Source organism: Neocloeon triangulifer, unplaced genomic scaffold (genome assembly GCF_031216515.1).
Source record: "Neocloeon triangulifer isolate White Clay Creek 2 clone unplaced genomic scaffold, ASM3121651v1 ptg000014l, whole genome shotgun sequence".
NCBI lineage: Eukaryota > Metazoa > Arthropoda > Insecta > Ephemeroptera > Baetidae > Neocloeon > Neocloeon triangulifer.
The window spans coordinates 22219869-22239816 of NW_026775556.1; the positions used below are offsets into that span (position 1 = coordinate 22219869).

At 35.2% G+C, this 19948-nt stretch overlaps 1 protein-coding gene across 4 annotated transcripts in view; it reads right to left on the reverse strand.

Moving 5' to 3' along the window:
* Nucleotides 1-19948, reverse strand: part of LOC132199591 (apoptosis-stimulating of p53 protein 2) — a 139598-nt gene that overhangs the window by 79574 nt on the left and 40076 nt on the right. The window contains exon 1 of one of the 4 annotated variants that reach the window (XM_059624431.1): nt 17267-17571. The exons of the other annotated variants lie outside the window; for them this stretch is intronic. The gene's annotated coding sequence lies outside the window, so the exon portion shown is untranslated. Of the gene's footprint in view, nt 1-17266; nt 17572-19948 lie in introns of those variants that run through there. 4 annotated transcript variants of the gene reach the window in all.

Sequence of the window (19948 nt, forward strand, 5' to 3'; positions counted from 1 at the left end):
TTGCGCACTGCAATTTAACATAGCGAGTAACCCTGTTTGATTGAGTGTTTTACGACGAGGGCGACACGGACTTCCACTTAAGATTAAAACCAATCACTCCGCCCAACACTCCTCCTTGTCCGGAATGACCAATTTGTGTTCACCAAAGTGCATTTTGCATTTTTCAAAATGACAATATATAAGATTGAATTTATTCTTGAAAGCAGATATTTGCTCTTCTTTCAAAGCAGCGGAATTTGCTTGGCAACGCTGCAAATTATTATTCACTCGGCGGAGGCATGGTATGCTGTGGATTTATTTTTTATTATCAGCGTGCATCGTGCGTTATTCCTTTTTCAAGACCGTTGCTTGCATTCACGGCCACATGCACAAGTTGCTTTGTTCGCACGGATTTCAGGCTCACTGAAGCAGTTTAATTACTGCTTAAATTTTAAAATTATTATCAATCAAAAATATTTCAACAAAGACGAGCCAAACTGTGGGAATAAATGAAATATCTTCAAAATGTTGTATTTACGGCAGTAATCTTAATTAATTTAGGATAGTACAACATTGTCATGGGTCAAAATAAATTGAATAATTTTTTCTAGATATGCTTTCAACAAAATTTATGTTGTTTTCTTTAAAAAGATTCACATGTGCTGACATACCTACATTACTCTGGGTAACAATTTTGATGGCTATACTTTACCAAAAATGCAATATTATTACGTCGTTGATTCATTATTTCATGACATTTTGTAAGAATATTTGATTTTGAGTAAATTTAGTAAGCAGTAATGTGTGACATTATTATGTTAATCAATTAACTATCAAAAATGGACGATGGAAAGATACTGGATTGTATATTATCAAATTTCTATGCAAACTGTTAAAATTAATCATTATTTATATTTTTCTAAAAATTTAACTAATGTAATTAATATAAAAAGTTTTCAATAAATGGAAAATATTAAATTTTACAATATAAATATTTAAAATGGAAAAATAATATATAATAAATTTATTTTTAAAAATTACAAATATTTATGTAAAATATGGCCAAATTGTTTGAAAAAATTTAAAGGTTATAAAATTATTATTATTATTATTTTTTTTTTTTTAATAAAGTACTATTTTTTTTTTCAAAAACTTTTTAAGTTAATTTGATCCGTGTGGAACAATGAAAATTTGTGGCGACATCGGCCTCTGTAGAATGTGCTGCAGAAATTAGCGAGACGACAAAGTCATTGTGAACGTGCTTTATCAGAGCAGCGCCGTGGGCGACCCCGCCGTGGTTTATCTCGGGAGCATGGATCTTTTGGCACGTCGACATTCATTAGCTAATGATTTGATCCCGGGCGAAAAGAGTGACTTCGAGTGCAGGTTAAAAGAAACCCGCGAGACGCGACGGAGCATTTCTAAAAGCACTCAACACGCGTCAAAATTCGCGAGAGTCGGTTTGCAAAATTTGATTTCGCGGTAAACCGGCTGAGAGTGCTTTCTTAATTTTATCAGCAGAAGAACAAACTGAAGAAACTCGCTACTTGTGGTTTGCTAACTACTTTTGATCTCTGTCTGAAGAGATCCTTGACTGCAGGTAGTTCAAGAGCAGACACAATTTAATTTGGATGGGATAATATAATATCGTTTTATGAATGAGCAGATGTGCTTTAAAATTGTCAAATTCAAGGATTCTTCAATGAAATTAGTTAATTTTTTGTTGAAAATAATTTATGTTTTCCTTTAATTTAATTGATAATTATCAGAGTATTGATAATCATCATAAAAAGCGTTTAATTTTTTATTTAAATTTAACTTTAAGCTAAGAAGGCTGATTAATTAAGATGATGTACAACAATGTACAAAAAAAAAAGCTGTGGAAAATGAGCCTAATTAAATTATATTTGCATCTTAAAAAATTTCATAAAAATCCATCTATATTTTTCTTCTTAGATTCGGATTCTCTATTGAAAAGTTTGAAACACCAGATTTTGGTTTTCTTTTTTTTTTTTTTTTAAATATAAACCTCGTCTGAATTTTTTTTTTACAATCAATATTTTGGGAGCCGATTTTGATCTCCCCTGTGCGAAGTTTGCAACCGCAGCTCAAACTACCTTGCCTCGAAGAATGCGGCAAAGGTGTGTTTTCTGCGTCTTCTCATTTTCGCAAAGCAGCTTTGCGGAGAGCGCGAATTTCAATCGGGGGGAGGCTAAAGGATTTCGTGCGAGTACGCAGAGATTATTCCACTCGCACGCGAAAAATGTGCGACCAGATTCTCGGATCCGGTTTCCTTCTCGGACAACTGCAAACTGGGGCGGGGTCCGAAAAGAGTTGAAAAAAATGTGGCGTCTGTTATTTTTTTTTTTAATAGGAGAAAGAAAGAAAGAAAAGATCAAAATGCAACCTTGTTCGCTTCGCGCCTCTTTGCCACGCACTCTCGATTTGCACGCGCCGTGAAATTGGGCGCAAATTGCTGGCCGATGTTTATCTTGGACAACAGCAAACACGAAAATGATCATATTTAATTTTAAATATCCGGTGCGCAGCACTATGAAATTTGTGACCTTGAAAGAAAAAAAAATAAAAATAAAAAAATTTGACGAAATTGAAAGGTAACGTCAATGATGATGGGAAATATTTGGGATTAATGCAAATAATTATTTTTTAAATTTAATTTTTAATTATTTAAATCGAATCAGGCCAGAAACAAATATTGTTGAAATCACCACACAATTAAATTATTTTATGGTTAGATTTTTTCCACAAAATGTTCCACTCATAGCTTCTTACTTTATTTTCCATGGAAATATCACTTATTTATAATGGAATATTTTAATTTAACTTGTAAAATAATACAATTTTATTGAATTCATTAAAGTGACAAAGCGCTTTAATAATAAATGGCCTATTTTATGCATTTTTTGATCATCATAATCTCGCTTTCCCAGAAAAATGGTCCAGTCTTTTGATATGTAAAAAAATTCTATGTATTTGTTTTTTAATACTACACTTTTTAATCACTGTGGTATTAAAGTGCTATTTTGTTTTCCAAATTGGTGTTTGCGTTGGAAAGTCAATATTGGCTTTTGAAATTCAACAGGATTTATACAAAAAAAGCGTTATTAAAAAATACAGCAAAGCAAAGCAAATCCAACCAAATATTTTATTTGTTTTGTTGGATTCATTTTCAGGTATGTTTAAATTTTTTCTCTTCTCCATCATTTACTGTATTTTATTTATCTCAGGTTTTGGAGAGTTATTTTGTACAAAATTAATATCTGAATTGTTTGTATACAAGTTTCAAGAGACTTTGCTGATGACTGTGTGTACTTATTTGTACAAGCTCCAAAATCCTCCTTCCAAATAACTCGTCTTGAGTAGCGTCAGACGGAATTGGAGTCTCGGAAGAGAAAGGATCAAGGGCCGGCGCGCCGAGGCCCTTTAATCTGTTCAGCACGATCTGCGGAATGAGCATTTGATTGGATCGCAGCGGCTCGCAGTTTAATCAATCTCGCTCTTTCTCTCTTCACGTCCACAACGAAAAGAATAAAAAACACTAAAACGCAACCAGTATTTTTGTGTGGTCGGAACTCGTTTTCCCGGCAGTTCATCCGAGGGTGCATTTTTAAAAGGGTAATGTTTATTTTGAGGTCCATCAATGATTGGAAATTTCAAATCAACTCCCATGAGAGGATATTTCCTGGAAATTGTGGTAAAAAATTCCAATAAATTTCAAAATCGGTTCCAACGTCACATGGAGAAAAAAGTAACATTCTCGTTGAATAAAAAACCGTCATCATTCATATCACACGCTGTGATTCTATAGAGTCCCTCTTTTTATACAATTCCTTTATCCGAATGAAAAAAAATGTCACAGTGAGAATAATCCCGGGCAGAGAATGCAGACAGGACCACCCAGATGCGATCTTGATCCCATTTTATGCGTCGATCCGAGCGAGTGCTTCACATGCAGTAGCCGCTTGAATGATATTCGGTCTGAATTACAGAAACCTTGTCTACGTGAGGCTGACCTTTAGATTAAGGCCTCGCCATTCGGCACCTGATCAGCACGTTCGAATTCATTCAGCGGAGAGATAGGTAAAAAAAAAATAATATTCTGCGGCCTGCTGGGAATTTCGCCCGGTCAGGCTCAAGGTTGAGCTCGCACATAAATTTTTCAGCACCGCAGCAGACAAATTGGCCGCATTCTTTCTCACAAAGTCTATTGTTTCTCGATTGGCGCATGTTTTATGCATGGTGCGCGCAAAAATAGCCCTCGCTTTTAATCTCGGTGCCCTTTTTATGGGGAGCAATAAACGCGAGCATTTAACCCTCTCGGAATGCTGTTAATTTTTGAGGACATTGCAGCCCCAGGGCTTTGCTTGGGAGAGTGTAAAATTTTATTGTTCGGCATTTGTACGCCAAAACCAGCGAATGTCAAACTTTTTAACTGACCCGTTTGGTTTGAAGCGTCATAAAAAAAAGAGGTAAATCTTCAATCCTTTGATGCTGTAGCTTCAAAAATTAAATATTTATGGTGAGAATTCGTTTTATTTCTCGACCATTGCTCATTTTCAGGAGAGATAAAATTTTATTAATTTAATTTTGCAGAGGCCATAGAAATTGTGAAATTTCATTAACCAAATTAAGTAAGCAAATTAAAAAATTGCTTACTTTTTTATCAAAATATTGTGAGAAACTAATTTGTAGTTTAAGTGAATTTTTGTAGCAAAATAAATTAGCGCAAACAAAGATTTCAAAGACCGAGTTCAAATTTTCATCATAGCCAAAAATGGATAACTATTTTATTGATTTATATGCATGCTCGGGGCTGGACGAAATTTATTGCATGATTATTCCAGATCTATCCAATTAAAAATACAATTCTGAATTAAATAAGATACAGAAATTAATGCACAATCTATCTCGGATCTATTTTCGCAAAAGACAAACTAATTATATATTCTTTGAACGTCAAATAGAACGCATAATTTTCGAAAATAGAGCCGAATAAAAGAGTGACCTTGGTGGGAAAATCGCTGTGGAAACCGCCGAGAGATTGGGACTTTGTGCTATCGCGAAAAAGGGCGAAATGACGCGGCGCAATTACAAGTGTGGCATGTGTGCTTTCCAAAGCAATCAGCGATGACGAACGAGACCTGGGTGGCCATTCGATTCTTTCTTTTCACGTGGAAATCGCTGGCAAAAAGCCCCGCGCGCTTTCTCGCGCGTCGCGCAGAATGAAACTGGTCGGGCTGCTTCGTCTCTTCAGCGCCGCCGGCCAATCTCGATTCGGCTTTTGTTGTACGCGGATTTGGATTCCCGTTCGTTGGCGCCGTTTACTGCTGCTGTTCTTTCCTCTTTGAAGCTTTAAAGAGGATCTGATCGGAAAAAGCTCGGCTGTGTGTTGATTTGGCAGTTAAATCCAATGATTTTTTTTTTATTTTATAAAATTTGAGTAGTGATAAAGGCACAAATTTTCAAATTCTATTTTAATTTTTTTCCTTTTTTTAGTTTCTTGTGAAATCTGTGCAAACTATTGTCAAACAGAAGAACAATTTTAAAAAAAATACAGAAAAATAAAAATAAATCCCAATAATAATTACAATTTATATAATTTTTTAGAACAAAAAGAAGGAAAACATAAGTTAGAGCGCCACAGATTTTCCGTCAGATTTTGAAAAAATCAAAAGTTAGAAAGAATTATTTTAGCAAAAAGTTTTTTGTTTTTATAAAAAAACTTCATATCTGTCGTTTCCATCTATCGTAGGCCGTTAGTGCAAACATCACTTTTAACTCCTTTCGCCGTTCACATCTACTTTAATGATGTAACCTCCTTGCAATTCCATTTGCCGGCTGCAGTGATGCCTTCAGGATGCACTAACACGTTGACTCGCGAATGTCATATCGCGGCCCATTAAGCTGCGTGCAAATTGCAAAACAACGACCTCTGCTTCCGTATGTTCGTTTGCGCAGTCATTCAAACTCGTGGTTTTTTTTTCTTGCTACTCAAATTTTTTCTCATCGTCATTCCAACACACACAGTTATGAACCATAAACTTGATCTCTTCTATTTTCGGCTAGTGCGCATTCAAATTACTTCGTGACGGTACTAAAAAAACACAAGAATTTACCTAAAATGGAATATGAAGGAAATTGTTTTCCAAAACGAGGGGCAACCCAGAAGAGGCGCCCTGTGAGAACTTCTCCGGATGAGACAGTCGTGACTTGGGAAGTTATCAGCTGCACGCGGAGATGGTTCCCTTTCACTTGTTTACAGCACGACCAGCCTTGATCTTTCAAAAATAATGGTGCATCACGTGTCATAAAGTCAAAAGATTGATAATAATAATTATTTCCTTTTGCTTTGAATAGAAGAAAAAAATCTATACATGAAATTCAAACTGTTTGGAGTTATTTATGGGAGTGAACTGTAAAATAATTTTACTTATGTCACTGCAGCAAGGAAGCGTTTTGAGGCGTGACTTTTATTTCCTTTATCCATATAAATAAAACGCATTTAATTTCCTGACGTACATTACATGTCGGGCCGAGATAAAAATGATTTAAATCGAAAAACAACAAAAGGCGACGCCCTGAAAAATGTAAACCTCCAAAAACACCCACTTTTTCGTGATGGACATCAATCAAAGTAAATTTTTCTTTGTTAAATATTTTCAGTAACTTTTTCCCAGACGAAAGGTGCACTCACCGCGGTTGCAAAAGTGCACGATCGCTGTGCAATGTCGTCTTTCTCGTTCTAATCTGATACGTGATCTGCACAACCAGTGGCGCATTTTGTACAATAATAAAACGCTAGCGGCAATTATGACAATGGCAATTCCGCGAAACGAGCACGAGGCTCTCTCGGAACAAAACGATAATTGAAATTGCATCGCGAAATTAGCCGCTCCTTAGGTGGCAAAAAGTGGTCATTCGACTCCAGTCAAGCGAGCGCGTTTAATTAGAACGACTACTCGATCTATAGTATTTTATTTACAAATGGTTTTCAGCGTTAAATTAAAAGCATCTCACTGTTTTTAAAAGAAAAAAATAGTTAAAAACACATAAATTCGAATTTTTATTTGAAAAAAAATCATTTAATTAATTATTTTGTTCATAAGTTAATTTTTAAGCTTCGTTTAGACTTAACAAATATTTAACAAACTTTAAATATTAATTTGAATATTTTAAATTCCAAGTTTGTAATTTTATTAAAATTTTTTTAAAATTATTTCAATAACAATTTGTCAGAATAAAACAAAAATTTATTGAATAATAAATTCACCTACACAATTTAATGTAAATTAAAGTTTTAGAACTGTTGCTCTAAATTCCAGGACCTTAGGTCAGATTTTTGTTTCTTATTACTAAAATTTTGGATGATTAACAGAAATTATACTTCAAAAAATAATTTAAAAATTTTAATTTCAACTTTACAAAAAATCAAAAAAGCCTGTGTCACATTCAGCCGTTTTGGCTAACAGAACAGCTCGGAATTGAATTTCAAAGCGACAGCACAAAAAAGCAACAGCCCCGGAGAAATTAAATCAGCCCTGGGCGTGCAATCTAATCTGGCTCGGGGCGCTCTTAACTGGAGGGTGGGCGGCTGCAACATACGTTTATTGTCACTCAGCCGGCGGCGGGCTATGAATTTTTACGGACGGCCTCAATTGCTCCCAATTCACTCTCTCGGCTGCATTAGTATTCTTATCGTGGCGGGGGCGAAAGTGTTAAGGCGTAATGCAATTAGGGCGCCAGTCTGGGCGTGTCTGAACCGGGGCTGCTCCGCAACCCGCTCTCGCTCTAGAGTGATATCTGCGAGAGGAGAAAAACTCCGGGCACAGGTGGTTCCCATGGGAATCGGCAGGAAGTTTTCAGAGAGACGTTCCCAGCCAGTGCGCGCATATGGAAATCGAGAACCTAAAAGCGTGAAGGGGGATTGGTGCGAATTTATAATGTATGCAACCAACTGCACAGGTAGAATTTCCGCGATGGGGTGAACAAGTTGGTCAGATCGCTAAAAAAAGGTGTTTTAAACTTTGCCTAAATTTAATTTTTCAGAATTTGGTCCTATGACCAAAAGAGGATTCCTTAGATTTAGCGCGGTATATGGAAAAACTAAGGCAAAAAATTTAAAAGATGAAAATATAATTAAGTTGATAAATAATTCAATTTGGCAATTTTATCAGATGTAGGTAGTTCAGATTATTTATTTCTTACAAATTAAATTTTATTTAGTTCATTCAATAATTTGCAACCTTGTGAGGCAAATTAAATTTGAAAAATTATTTCATGACATTCATTATTCCATTTAATTATTTTAAAAAAATTTATTTTCTTGCAATATTGCAAACAAAATTATAAATATCAGGGTTTCTGAGCATGAGCTGCTCGCGAGCAAGATTGAGCAAAATTTTGCTCGCGAGCACCATTGAGCACTCCTTTAGTGAGCATGCTCGCGAGCAAATGCTTGCGAGCACCCCAAAAGGGAGCATGCTCGCGAGCAGATATAGGGGAGCACTCCTGAGGTGAGCAGGAGCAGGAGCAGAAATTAGGGAGCACTTTTTAGAGGTGAGCAGGAGCAGGAGCAAAATTTACTAAATATGCTCGAGATGCTCCTTCTGCTCACATTTGCTTTAAAAATTTTATTACAATAACAGAATTTCATACTAAATCTATACTCTATACTGTGAGATCAACAAAAACCAGTGGAGGACGCTTTATAATCGCAATACATTATCCCTATGCTCTGACGCTCCGCCTACACCCCTTTCAGCCCTGAGTTCGACCTGCTGCATCTTATGTGCTCCTGGCAAACCTTCAGTCCTCTTGTGTCTTTTCCGCTGTACATAATTTAAAAAGAACTCAATCTCCTGCTTCATATTTATGTGCTCCTGGCAACAATTCGTCTTTTTAAATAATAATTAAATCATTTTATGGGAACAATTTTATTTTATTTTAATTATATTAAATTTTTTATATATGGTCTTAATTTGGTATCAAATTGATGTCTTTGACTTTTGCTAAATTATATCGGCTTAATAAATATTCTTTCAGAATTAATTAAAAACCTACATGCCGAATTTTCATATCAAACATGAGCATGACACTGCTCGGGAGCAAATCGCAGGAGCAAATTTGCTCGGAGCAGCATTGAGCACTCCTTCAGTGAGCATGCTCAGGAGCATCTGCTCGCGAGCACCCCAAGAGGGAGCATGCTCGCGAGCAGATGTAGGTGAGCACTCCTGAGGTGAGCAGGAGCAGGAGCAGAAATTAGGGAGCACTTTGGAAGTGAGCAGGAGCAGGAGCAACTTAATTTGAGCACCTGAAAAATTTTGTGCTCAGAAACCCTGATAAATATGAAAGATGAACAGGAAAATTGAAAATTTCTTCATTGATTATTTGTTCCCCAATAATGTGCTAATGTACATTTAACTAAGGAGACCTTCTGATAATGTCACATCAGCGGAATCAGGCCCATTTCTCAATTGCTCATTCGTATACCTTTAATTCAAGAGTAAAATCTGATCCTTAACTTAACACTTTTTAAAATGATTAAAAAAGGCCCTTTTTTCCTCATTTTTATATGGATAATTATTTGGAGATTGAATAATTTTGAGCAAAATTAATTTCTTGGGGCAATATTTAGTCGTCGACCCTGATTGTAAATTATGAAAAAAAAATTCAACATTTTCAATGTTCAAGCGTAAAATTACTTTTCAATGTCCTAAATATCATCACTTTTCCCTCACTTAGGGATCTCATAATTCATAAAACAAAAATATTTAAAAAAAAAATTATACTACTTGCAAACAGGCTCTGATATGAAAATTATTAAATTATTGCAATTACATTTATAAGTCTTCATTTGCCTTCAATCTGGGGCGTGCCTAATAAACATCCTAATTGTAATTTGATTCCATTATTAGTTTCAAATTTACTACATGCAAATGTTTGCTTAATCAAATTATAATTACGCTGAAGCTTCAAAAGAGCTGATTTAAAATTAATCATAAATTATGACTGAACAAACAAACGAAACCGCCGCGGCTTCCCGCATTCATCTGCACGCCGAGCATGAATATATAATCGCGATTTCATAATAAAAGAGAGAGATGCCGATCTCGCGGCTGACGACGTAGCGATAAAAGGTCGTTGATACAATTATCGAGCATTCCGCCGGCGCGATTTATTTATAATGAAAGCACGCGGCGGTGGCGGCGGATCGATTTCAAGCTAGCTTTGTCTCCTCTTAATGAAGCGAGCACGATAGCGGAGCAGAAATCTCAATTTATTTAAGGCTCGTGTTTTGCTTGCCATCATTCATGTTATTGCTCAGACACGAGGTACCGAGAGATAAGCATGAAACCCAGCATTTGCATTCAGACTGAATTAATTAAGCTCGCAGTCTCCGCTCATAAATAATGCAGCAATTGATTGAAAGCAATAGTTTTCCGTATTAATTTCATGTGATTGTGCCGATTTCCAGCAAAATGCATATTGCGTGCAAGTGTTCTTTATTATTTTCTCTCTCTCGGGTTGATGAACGTGTCGAGAAATGACCTGACGTGCACGTCTTCCACGAGCGAGCGAGGGTTCACGCACGCCAATTTGCATTGAGGCTCTCTCGGAGCTGTGTTATTACTGAAAAAAACATCTTCTTATTGTTCTTCACACCCGCACACGCTAATTTACGAGAGAGCAAAATCGAATGCAGACACGCGATCGAATCGAGACAACAAGGATTGATGGGCTATTATGGAAAAAAGAAACTGTTTCGTTTTGGACTTATTGTTATTTCCTTGCACATTCTCTTTTATACATTTGAAAACTATTCTAAAGGAGAAAAACCCATTTTGTTCCTTCTTTACCTAAAAATCTCAGATTGTTTAAATCGAAAAAAAAAATTGTTTACTTTGACTCAAGATTTCATTGTCATTTTTCTTAATTTATATATCCAATTAATTCACTTTTTTTTAAAACAAGTGGACTTGGTCACAATAAATTAGTTTTTTGCATATAAGTCAATAATCAATTAATACAATTGAGAATTACATGAATTCTAATGTATAAAAGAAAATTGACAGAAGATTATAATATTTGGTTTGCTTTGGTTTAAAATGATTATGATTATCAATTCAATTATTCTAAATATATAATGGTGATCTCATTAAATTCTTTTTGTATTTAATTAATGACAAATTTTTATTTTCGTTGACTACTGTAAGAAAAAATAAGTGAAGTAAATAACTGATAACTGTTGTTCTTGTTATATTTCTGAAAACTTTGAACCTCACGTATTAAGTAGCATCAATTACTAATAATTTTCTACGTAATTTGGCGGTTTAGGTCCCGCTTCTCCGCATACTGCGCACAACGCGAGCGTGCCTTGGGTTAATTAAACGGTGTCACGTTGGCAGATGCTGACAGCGGCGGCGTTTTGGCCTACATAATTAGAATCGTGCCAAACGGAAGAAAATCGTATGGATGTAAACACCGATGTTACACATCCGAGAGGGGAGCATTTAATTCATTTAATTATTCGTCCATTCTGGGAAATGCTGTCCTAGAGCAACAACAGTTACAAAGTAGCATCTTCGTAAGTGGCCAATTTGCCTTTGAAATTACTCAAACGTGTGAGAAAAAAAACGTTGGTAACTTTTGCACGGATAATGTTTCTCTTTATGCAATCGTAGCGAAAGCTTCTGAAAGGTACTTTTTTTACCGAAAAAAAGCAGTTTAACTTGTTTGATCAAATTTTTGTCGAAAATTTCGAGATGAAGTTGTATTAAAGCAATATTAATTTTTTTTTTCAAATTAAATAATTATAAATTAAGAGTTAGACATTCCCAAAATACCAAACAGACTTAATCTGCAAAGATCCAATATCAAAACGAACATTCAAGAGAAATTAATAAAAATCGCTTTCATTTCAGGAATCAAATTATTTAGTTTGAATTAATTTCAGTTTAATTAATCTCCATTGTTTTTGGCGCAGCAGATCGAATTCAAATATAATTACCCAACGAGACAAGCAGTGATGAATGAACCGAGTGACAATTAATTAATTTCACGTGCGGCCCATCAGCAGAATCCATTACCGGAGCAAAATAAAGCTCTCTCTCTCCGTCTCCAGCTGCGATTCAAAGTCGAATCACGCGTTTTACTTCTCATTTCTGAGTCGCTCACATTTGCGACGATAATAAATAATTTCCATTCTTTCTCGCTCGAGCGAGAAGGACCGAGGCTGAAAGAGCGCTGGTTTTTCATGCTGACAGGAGGGCCAATTGTTCCTGCGCCGGTTTGCATACCAACTCGGGTAAAATAGTTTCGGGATCACAATGGGTCTCGCACTCTTGGGTGCTCTTCTCTCCGCGAGCCCTGCCCAAATGCGAGCGGGATTTCACAAAATGGATCCCGGCACCAGAGATTATCAGCGCACACAAACGCACTCAGACTATGGTGTTTGCTATGCACGTCCGCAAGCAGCTCATCTGAATTTCAAATCGCTCGCCCGGCATTAAAATGTCACAGGTGAATAATTATCCATCGCCCGAACACAATGCTCGGCGCATGATCTCCGCCACATGTATAAATATGAATCAGTGATGTACGCACATAAGTTTGACTAATCCAAAGGGTTACAAGTTAATTATCTTGAGCACCACCAATCCTATTAAGTTGTAAAGATTAAAATTATGTTTGTAATATATAATATAATAAACTTTATATTATTTTTTTTTTATGTTAGAGATTTTTAAACTATAGCTCAATAAATTATTTTATATGAATTTTAAAATAAGTCTTATAATTTAAATAATTTTTGCATGGATTGCAACAAGAAAAGTTGGGCAGATAAATGCAAAGTGATAATAAATAATTAAAAAAATGATATATTAAGCCTTGTCTACAAAATCACATTTTTGTGTAATTATGATTTAAATCAAGTCTCACGATGGGCTGCATGGGTAATTCTTGGTAATTCTGTTGTTTTCAATTGATTTTTTTTTATATAAATACAGCTTAGGTTGCAGATAATTGATATTTATAATTAAGAGATGAAATATTGGCTTTAAAATACAGATTTTCTCACTCAATTTTGATTTCCACTTAAAATTTTGCTTAGAACAATAAAAAACCTCTAAATCAGTGAATTGCATTATTATTCAATAAGTAATTATCAATTAAAAACTATCTCCTTTCATTTCTGTTCCAAAATTTTCTTTCGTTGATCTAATGGTCACAAAAGTAACCATTTCCTTAATTAGTTTATAATTTTCTTGAAAATAATTATATGAAACTCCAGAAAAAAATACACCACAAGACTGTTGGTCAAATTAGGCTCGGCGACCTTTCTCCACTTGACAAATGAGAGTTGAAAATTCCTGTGTCGTTTTTTTTTGCCTCGTCTTCATTTCGTTTAGAAATTAAACCGCAATGCTGCAGTGTCATTAATCGACGCGCAGAGAAAGCGATTTGCGTGCTCCAAATAAAGTAATCGAGCAGAGCGAAGGAAATTCAATTCGGACTCAGCCGCCGGAACTTTTACTTTTAAGGCGTGCAAAGAGCCATTGAACTAAGATGCAGAATAAATAAAGCGAATCTCTCTGCGCACAACAATTGATTAATTTGTTTCGTTCTACAAAAGCAGCAGGAAAGCAGCTCGAGAATGACCAATCGTGAATTAAATTAGATAAAATTATCAACCAAGAAGAAAATACATTGATATAATTATGCAATTAAATCAGAGAGCAACAATCTAAACTTTTGGCATTATTTTTCTTTAAATGAATTAAAATCTAATTTAATTTTTTGGCTCTCTTTTTGTTTTCATTTGAAACAGTTATTCATAAATAGTTTGCGAAATTTCGGACACATTTACAAGCATAATTGCCAATAATAAAACCTCCAAAATTGGAGTTTTCCTGCAATTTTGATAATTTCTCATCCTGTTCCAAAATGACCAAATTACGTGCATTTAACTCGGATGGACTACTTATTCCGTAAACTCGTCCACAAATTGCGTAAAAAAGTCGAATTCCGCGTTTGCAGGCCGCGACAAATCGTTTTCCGAAAGTTAAGTAGGAATCGGAAGAAAGTCGCCTGGGCATAAAAAGCGTACAAGAGAATTTGGCCAGCGCATGTGCTCGGCACCGTAAAGTCAATAAATAATAATAGAGGCGATCGTCAAGTGGGACGACAGAGAGAGAAGGGTCACTTCTTCTTCTTCTTCTTCCTCCTATGAAACGAAGCAACGAATAACGAAAGATGCTTCCAGCCAGAGGTGAAAAGGAGACCGCCGCGTAAATGCCTTGGTGCTCCTCGCCGTTACGCGGCCTACTTCCATCATTTTATCAGCCAGGCCGCGGGTATTAAGTGAGTATGTGTACAATTTAGTTAGCTGCTCTCGAGACGAAAACTTCTCCGGCCTTTCTTTGTCAGCAGCATCTCCTCTCCTATTCAAACACGCACCGCCGCGGATATTAAATAAAATTCAATTGTGGGACTGCTTTTAATGAAATGCGCTCGAATTTGAGTACCGTGTGAGCAGAGAGCTTTTTGTTTTTTCCTGCTGAAAACTCTTTCTGAAAAAGCGGAACGAACCGATCGTGACCTCAGATTGGGCAAAAAGAAATAAAATTGTCCCATTTTATTCGTGAACCGTGGGAGAAGATCTGTTTTTGAATTGTGCCACAGAAAAGAGAAATATTAAATAACCGTATGTATATTGATACTCCTTGGTTATCTTCCTTTGAAAATAAAAATATTTTAAATTTCGGATGAATTTTTAATTCTTATATACTTTTAATAACTACTTTCCTTGTAGATGTAAATTTTTTAATCAAAAGTTCAATCTTAATATTATTGTAACCTTTGATAGGTGTTCAATTTAAAAAATAATTATAAATTAAATAGTTTTATCGATTACATATTGATTTAGCAGTTTCAAATTATGCGATTCATTAAATTGTAATGATTAGAGAGCCTATTCAATAATTAATTTTTCAATCCATTGAAATACAATGATGACTAAGAAAAATAAATAATAAAATCATACATTTCATTGAATGAAAAAAAATTGTTTAATACAAATTTTATATTCTAGTTAAAATTACATACAACAACTCAATATTAAACTAACAAAAAAATTAATTTTAAACATTTAAATATAAATAAACAAAAGGGTTTTAGTAAGTAAAATGTGTTTTAATTTAATTGAAATGGTTTTAAAGCTGTAACTTGGAAAAAATTAACTTAAATAATTTCAGAATCATTTTTTTTTTTTAATTGTAGGACCGGAACTAAATTTTTCGTAAATGATATTTAAAACTAAGTTGTAAAATTTTGAGCCAAAAACTCAGGCTGATTTTAAATTGGAAAACCGTAAATAAATCCTCAACGACCTAACATTAAATTTCAAATAAAATCTAGAGATTTATCCATTGGACCCTGTATTTTATTTCATGGGACCCCTATCAAATGTGGTCATATAGGTATTGCCGTCATATATTTGTGATAATATCCAATGACAAAATTGCCATTGAAAAACTTTGGTACGAATTATTTCATTAAGAGGATCTAAATTATTGTGTTATTGTAATAATTCCAAGTATTATTGCTATTAGATGAATTATATGAACAAACAATAAAAGAGCATTATAATGAAATTGGAGAAATCTTTCAAGAGAAATACCATAAAATTACAATAATATTACGATTTTTTGTCTTCCTTGCCTAAATAAATTAACATAGCATTATCATCCGCCCGTTTCTCAATCACGAAATTCACCCGAATTCGGCGTGTGTGTTTGGGTTGTTGCATGATCGCGGCCGGCGTCTGTATGCGTGACGTCTGCGTCGTCTGCCATTGTGCGTTTGAATGTGTGCCGAATAATTTCCCTCCACGCTACTTTTTACATCAGTGTCTCTCTGGAAAGAGCGTAAACTCGGCACGACTCTCCGAAAACTTCCTCCGGACAAGGAATAATGAAACTTCTTATATTTTGTGACTCATGCGTGCATGGCGTGAATCAGTGGAAAAAAAACTCGTCGATTATTTGATTTTTCGTCGATGCCGCGGGGAGGCAGTAAAAAGAAGCGAGACTGGCGAACGCGCTGCTGCTTCTGGCATTCTGGCGTTTTGGCCTTCGGACCGAGTGCAGTTTCCAGAATCCAATGTCACCCACACGAGCATTGTTAGCGATTTTATCACGGCCGCGACGCTCTTGCATAAAAAAAATGAATGAAATAAATTTAAGTATAAGAAGGAGGAAGAAGGCAATAATTAGTAAATTAATTTAGAAATATTCAGGGAATTTTTTATTGTTATTTTAGAATTTTAATATTTTTCAAGCACCTTCTGATATTAATTAAGTCGTGAAATACTTCGTCATATTTAATGAGCTATTTATTTTTTATACTCAAATATGGTGTTTTTATTTGTTATCACTACAGTAATTTGAAGTATTAATTTAACTAGTCAAGCGTAGAATGGTCACAATATTCAAATATTTTCATTTTTAGCCCTAATTTTAGTTAAAAAAAGTGTCAGGTTCAGCAGAAATATTAAGAAAGAAAAAGCCAAAAGTATTAAAAAGCTTTGATTTTATGAGACTAAAAATAATTTGATTTCACATTATAACTAAAACAAAAGGGATCTTTTTCAATGATCAACATCAGTGAACTTCAGAACTAAAATTCAAATAGATTGATCAAAACTCCAAAATTATATTGTTAGTAGTGTTGATTATTATCAAGCATGTTTATTAAATCAAAAAGAAGCAGCCAATTAGCCAAAGAATGAGAAATAAATTTGGTTTCTGAGAGTATTTAAACATTTTAATTTTTATCAGGTGCTGAAAAAAGTTACAGTCACAGATATGATTATGTTGAGATATACAATAACAAGTTAAATTTTAAATAAGAAAATATTTTATTATATTAAACAAAAAAATTAAAATGTTTTTAATTCTTTAAAAAGGATTTTATTAAATTTTAAACAATTTTAAATAAACCTTATTTATAATTTATAAACAAAAAATTTTTAAACTTAGTTTTTTCTACTTTAAAGTAATATAATAGATAAAAAAAAAGCAATTTCGTAACTCAGATAGCGATAACGTTGAGCTAATTTCGTCGAATGCCAAGGTGCCCCCGGATATGGGAGCAGGCTGGAGATTTCGAAACGGCTGCGAACGCGATAGACCCGAAACACTCGGTAATCGGACCTTCTCGCACTTTGTTTGCGTCGATCGCGACGAGAGCAATGGAAAATATTTACCTGTATCGTTCGTGTGTCGCGTTATGCTTGCAGGTGTATCCAATCCGGGCGCGCACAATGTGGAGAATAAAAAAAAATAATGAATCGGCACAGCAATGCGGGCTGGGCGCGACGCGATTCGCGACAATTAATCACTGCACACTATGACGCACCAGAAGCACAGGCGGCCAAATCCACGGGGTGGCCCTTCAGGGGTCGCTTGGAAGGGCGCTCAGGGGGCGACTCGGCGGTTCGGAAAATGACGGTTGGCGTGCACGGCGAACGACCGACACTGCGCTGGCTGGGGAAACGAACAAAAGACTGACTAACCTGTCCGACGGGCTCTCGCTCGCTCGCTCGCCTGCCTTCCACCTTCAGCAGGTAAGGCGGCGTTGCCACGCCGTCGAATTCCAACAGCCTGCCTGCTTTTTTTCTCCATACGTATATATTTTCAGTTACGGACAAAGGCGGCCACGCTCGCTGCCTCTCGCGAGTTCCCTCCGTGGCTCTCTCGCAGGCTCCCATTTCCCGCGCATTCAAATCTCCGCTTCTACTTCTTCTTCAAGTTTTTTTCTGTTTTATTCATTCTAGAAGATGTTTTTATATTTTTCTCTATTGTCCTCTGCTTTGTTTGTTTTTCTACAAAAATGCGACGCATCAAATAATAAAATATCTCGAGCATTTTATTTTGAATATTGTTCATAGAAACAGACTTTTAATTTTTTTGGTTTAATTTTTTCCTCAAGTTTAAGCCAGTTTTGATTGTGTTAAAGACCGGTCATTTTTTAATAAAATCTATCAATGTCTATTAAAAACCTCTAAATCAATTAATTAGTTATTTATCAACAAGAGACAAATACAAATATGATATAAATACAATGATGATATTTTTAATAAATTCAATAAATTTGTAATGATAATGAAAAAAAACTGAAAAACTGCTCCTTATTCCCTTAAATAGTTTTAACTGATTTTAATCAGCATTAACTTGCATGGCATAATTAACAGAAATAAATTGTTAGTTTTTAGAAACTTTAATTAAATCAAATGAAAATAACTTACGTAATTTCGAATTTTTACATTTTATGTAGCTCGTCTTTATATAAATTTACCCGAATATCAAATTTTGCGATTCCGTTCATGTATTTTATAAAAACCGAGGTTTCGATCTTACTTACTTTATTTCTTTAAATTTCAAACTGTTATATTTGCCAAATAATTTGTTTTGAACGTCCGAAAACCTGGTCCCCACTATCAAAAAAGCATCTCACGCCACGGTGTTGTAGGTTGTTGCCTTCGTGTTATTTATATTTATTTAGAGACACCTTTTTACACCATGCATGTCTTTTCATGTATGGCCAAACGGAGGGCCGTGTGTGGGTGAGAATACCTGATACGCAATGTTGCAGAACGAAATCTTTTGACACTGTACTAGGGGTTCTGTATATCTCTCCTTTTTTTCACTCGTTTTTTGATAGCATGGTATAATGCCATTTTCCTCGCCTTCAACAAAGAGCCGCATTATTAAAATAACAAACAGACTTTAATGCGAAGCTGAGAAAAAATCTTTTAAATCGGGGTGAATTATTTGTGTGCGTCTCGGAGATCGTGATTGGACCGCTATTATTATATACGATTCGGAATGTGTTTTGTGTGTTTGTGCGTCCAGCCTTAAAAATTATACTGGAGCGAGCGGTGGACCATTTGATTTTGGAATAAGAGCACATTCCAAGCTAACGATCTATAAGTCCGTGATGGAGATTTTATCTCCATTGATTCCAATCAACTGGTTCCTGTTGCACGTGTGGACGGGCCAAAATTCTGATGAAACTCTTTTGATGCAGCTTTTTATTTCCTTTTTATATTCATCTATTTTGTATTCGAAAAAGGTTTTCCTTTTTCCATTATGATGATGAATACAGATGGAAAATAATCTCTAGAATATTCAGATTTAATCTAAATCTCGAAAGGAGCTCAAAATTATAAAGAGAACCAAAATTATAAAAATTGGATTAGTTTTAATCTAATTGGTAGGGCTAAAATAATTTTTTGAATTAACCCTATGACTTATTTTTTTTTTATTAATTTTTTTATTTTTTTTTTAAATTTCATTAATTCAAACCTTTTCCAAACCTGGATTATGAAGATTAACGCAGCAATAATAAAGAATTTGAGTGGGTGAAACGAAAAATGTGGTAATGTTCGGACGGCGAGCGGTTTTCTGCATATCAAGTGCGGTCATAATTTTTCCCGGCTGTCTAAATTTAGGCGCCTTTCCAGCTTTTTACACACGCAGAGAGTCAATAAACCTTTGTGCCGCGACTCGGAGTTCATAAAAGTGACAAGAGTGCGCCCTAAATCACGCCTTTCGTGGCAATTGCGCGTCACTACTTTTTGAGCAGGTCAACCTAGCTTTGCTTCCAGGGCGACGCAAGAAGAATGGAAAAGGTAACACCTGCAGCCCTGACCTACCCCTCGCCTGCACTCCATGCTGAGCCCAGATAGGACACCCGACGGAGAAGAGAAAAAAACTGTGACAGACGACAAATCGAAAAATTCCTTAGATACAAATGGCCCCTGCGTTTTTTAATGTGAGGCACACACGGTGGGCTTGTAAAAAGAATTGACCGTCGTAAAAAAAATTATTCAGTTTTTTCATTGCTTTTTTATATGTCTAGATTTTGCTTTTATGTATTTGCGAGG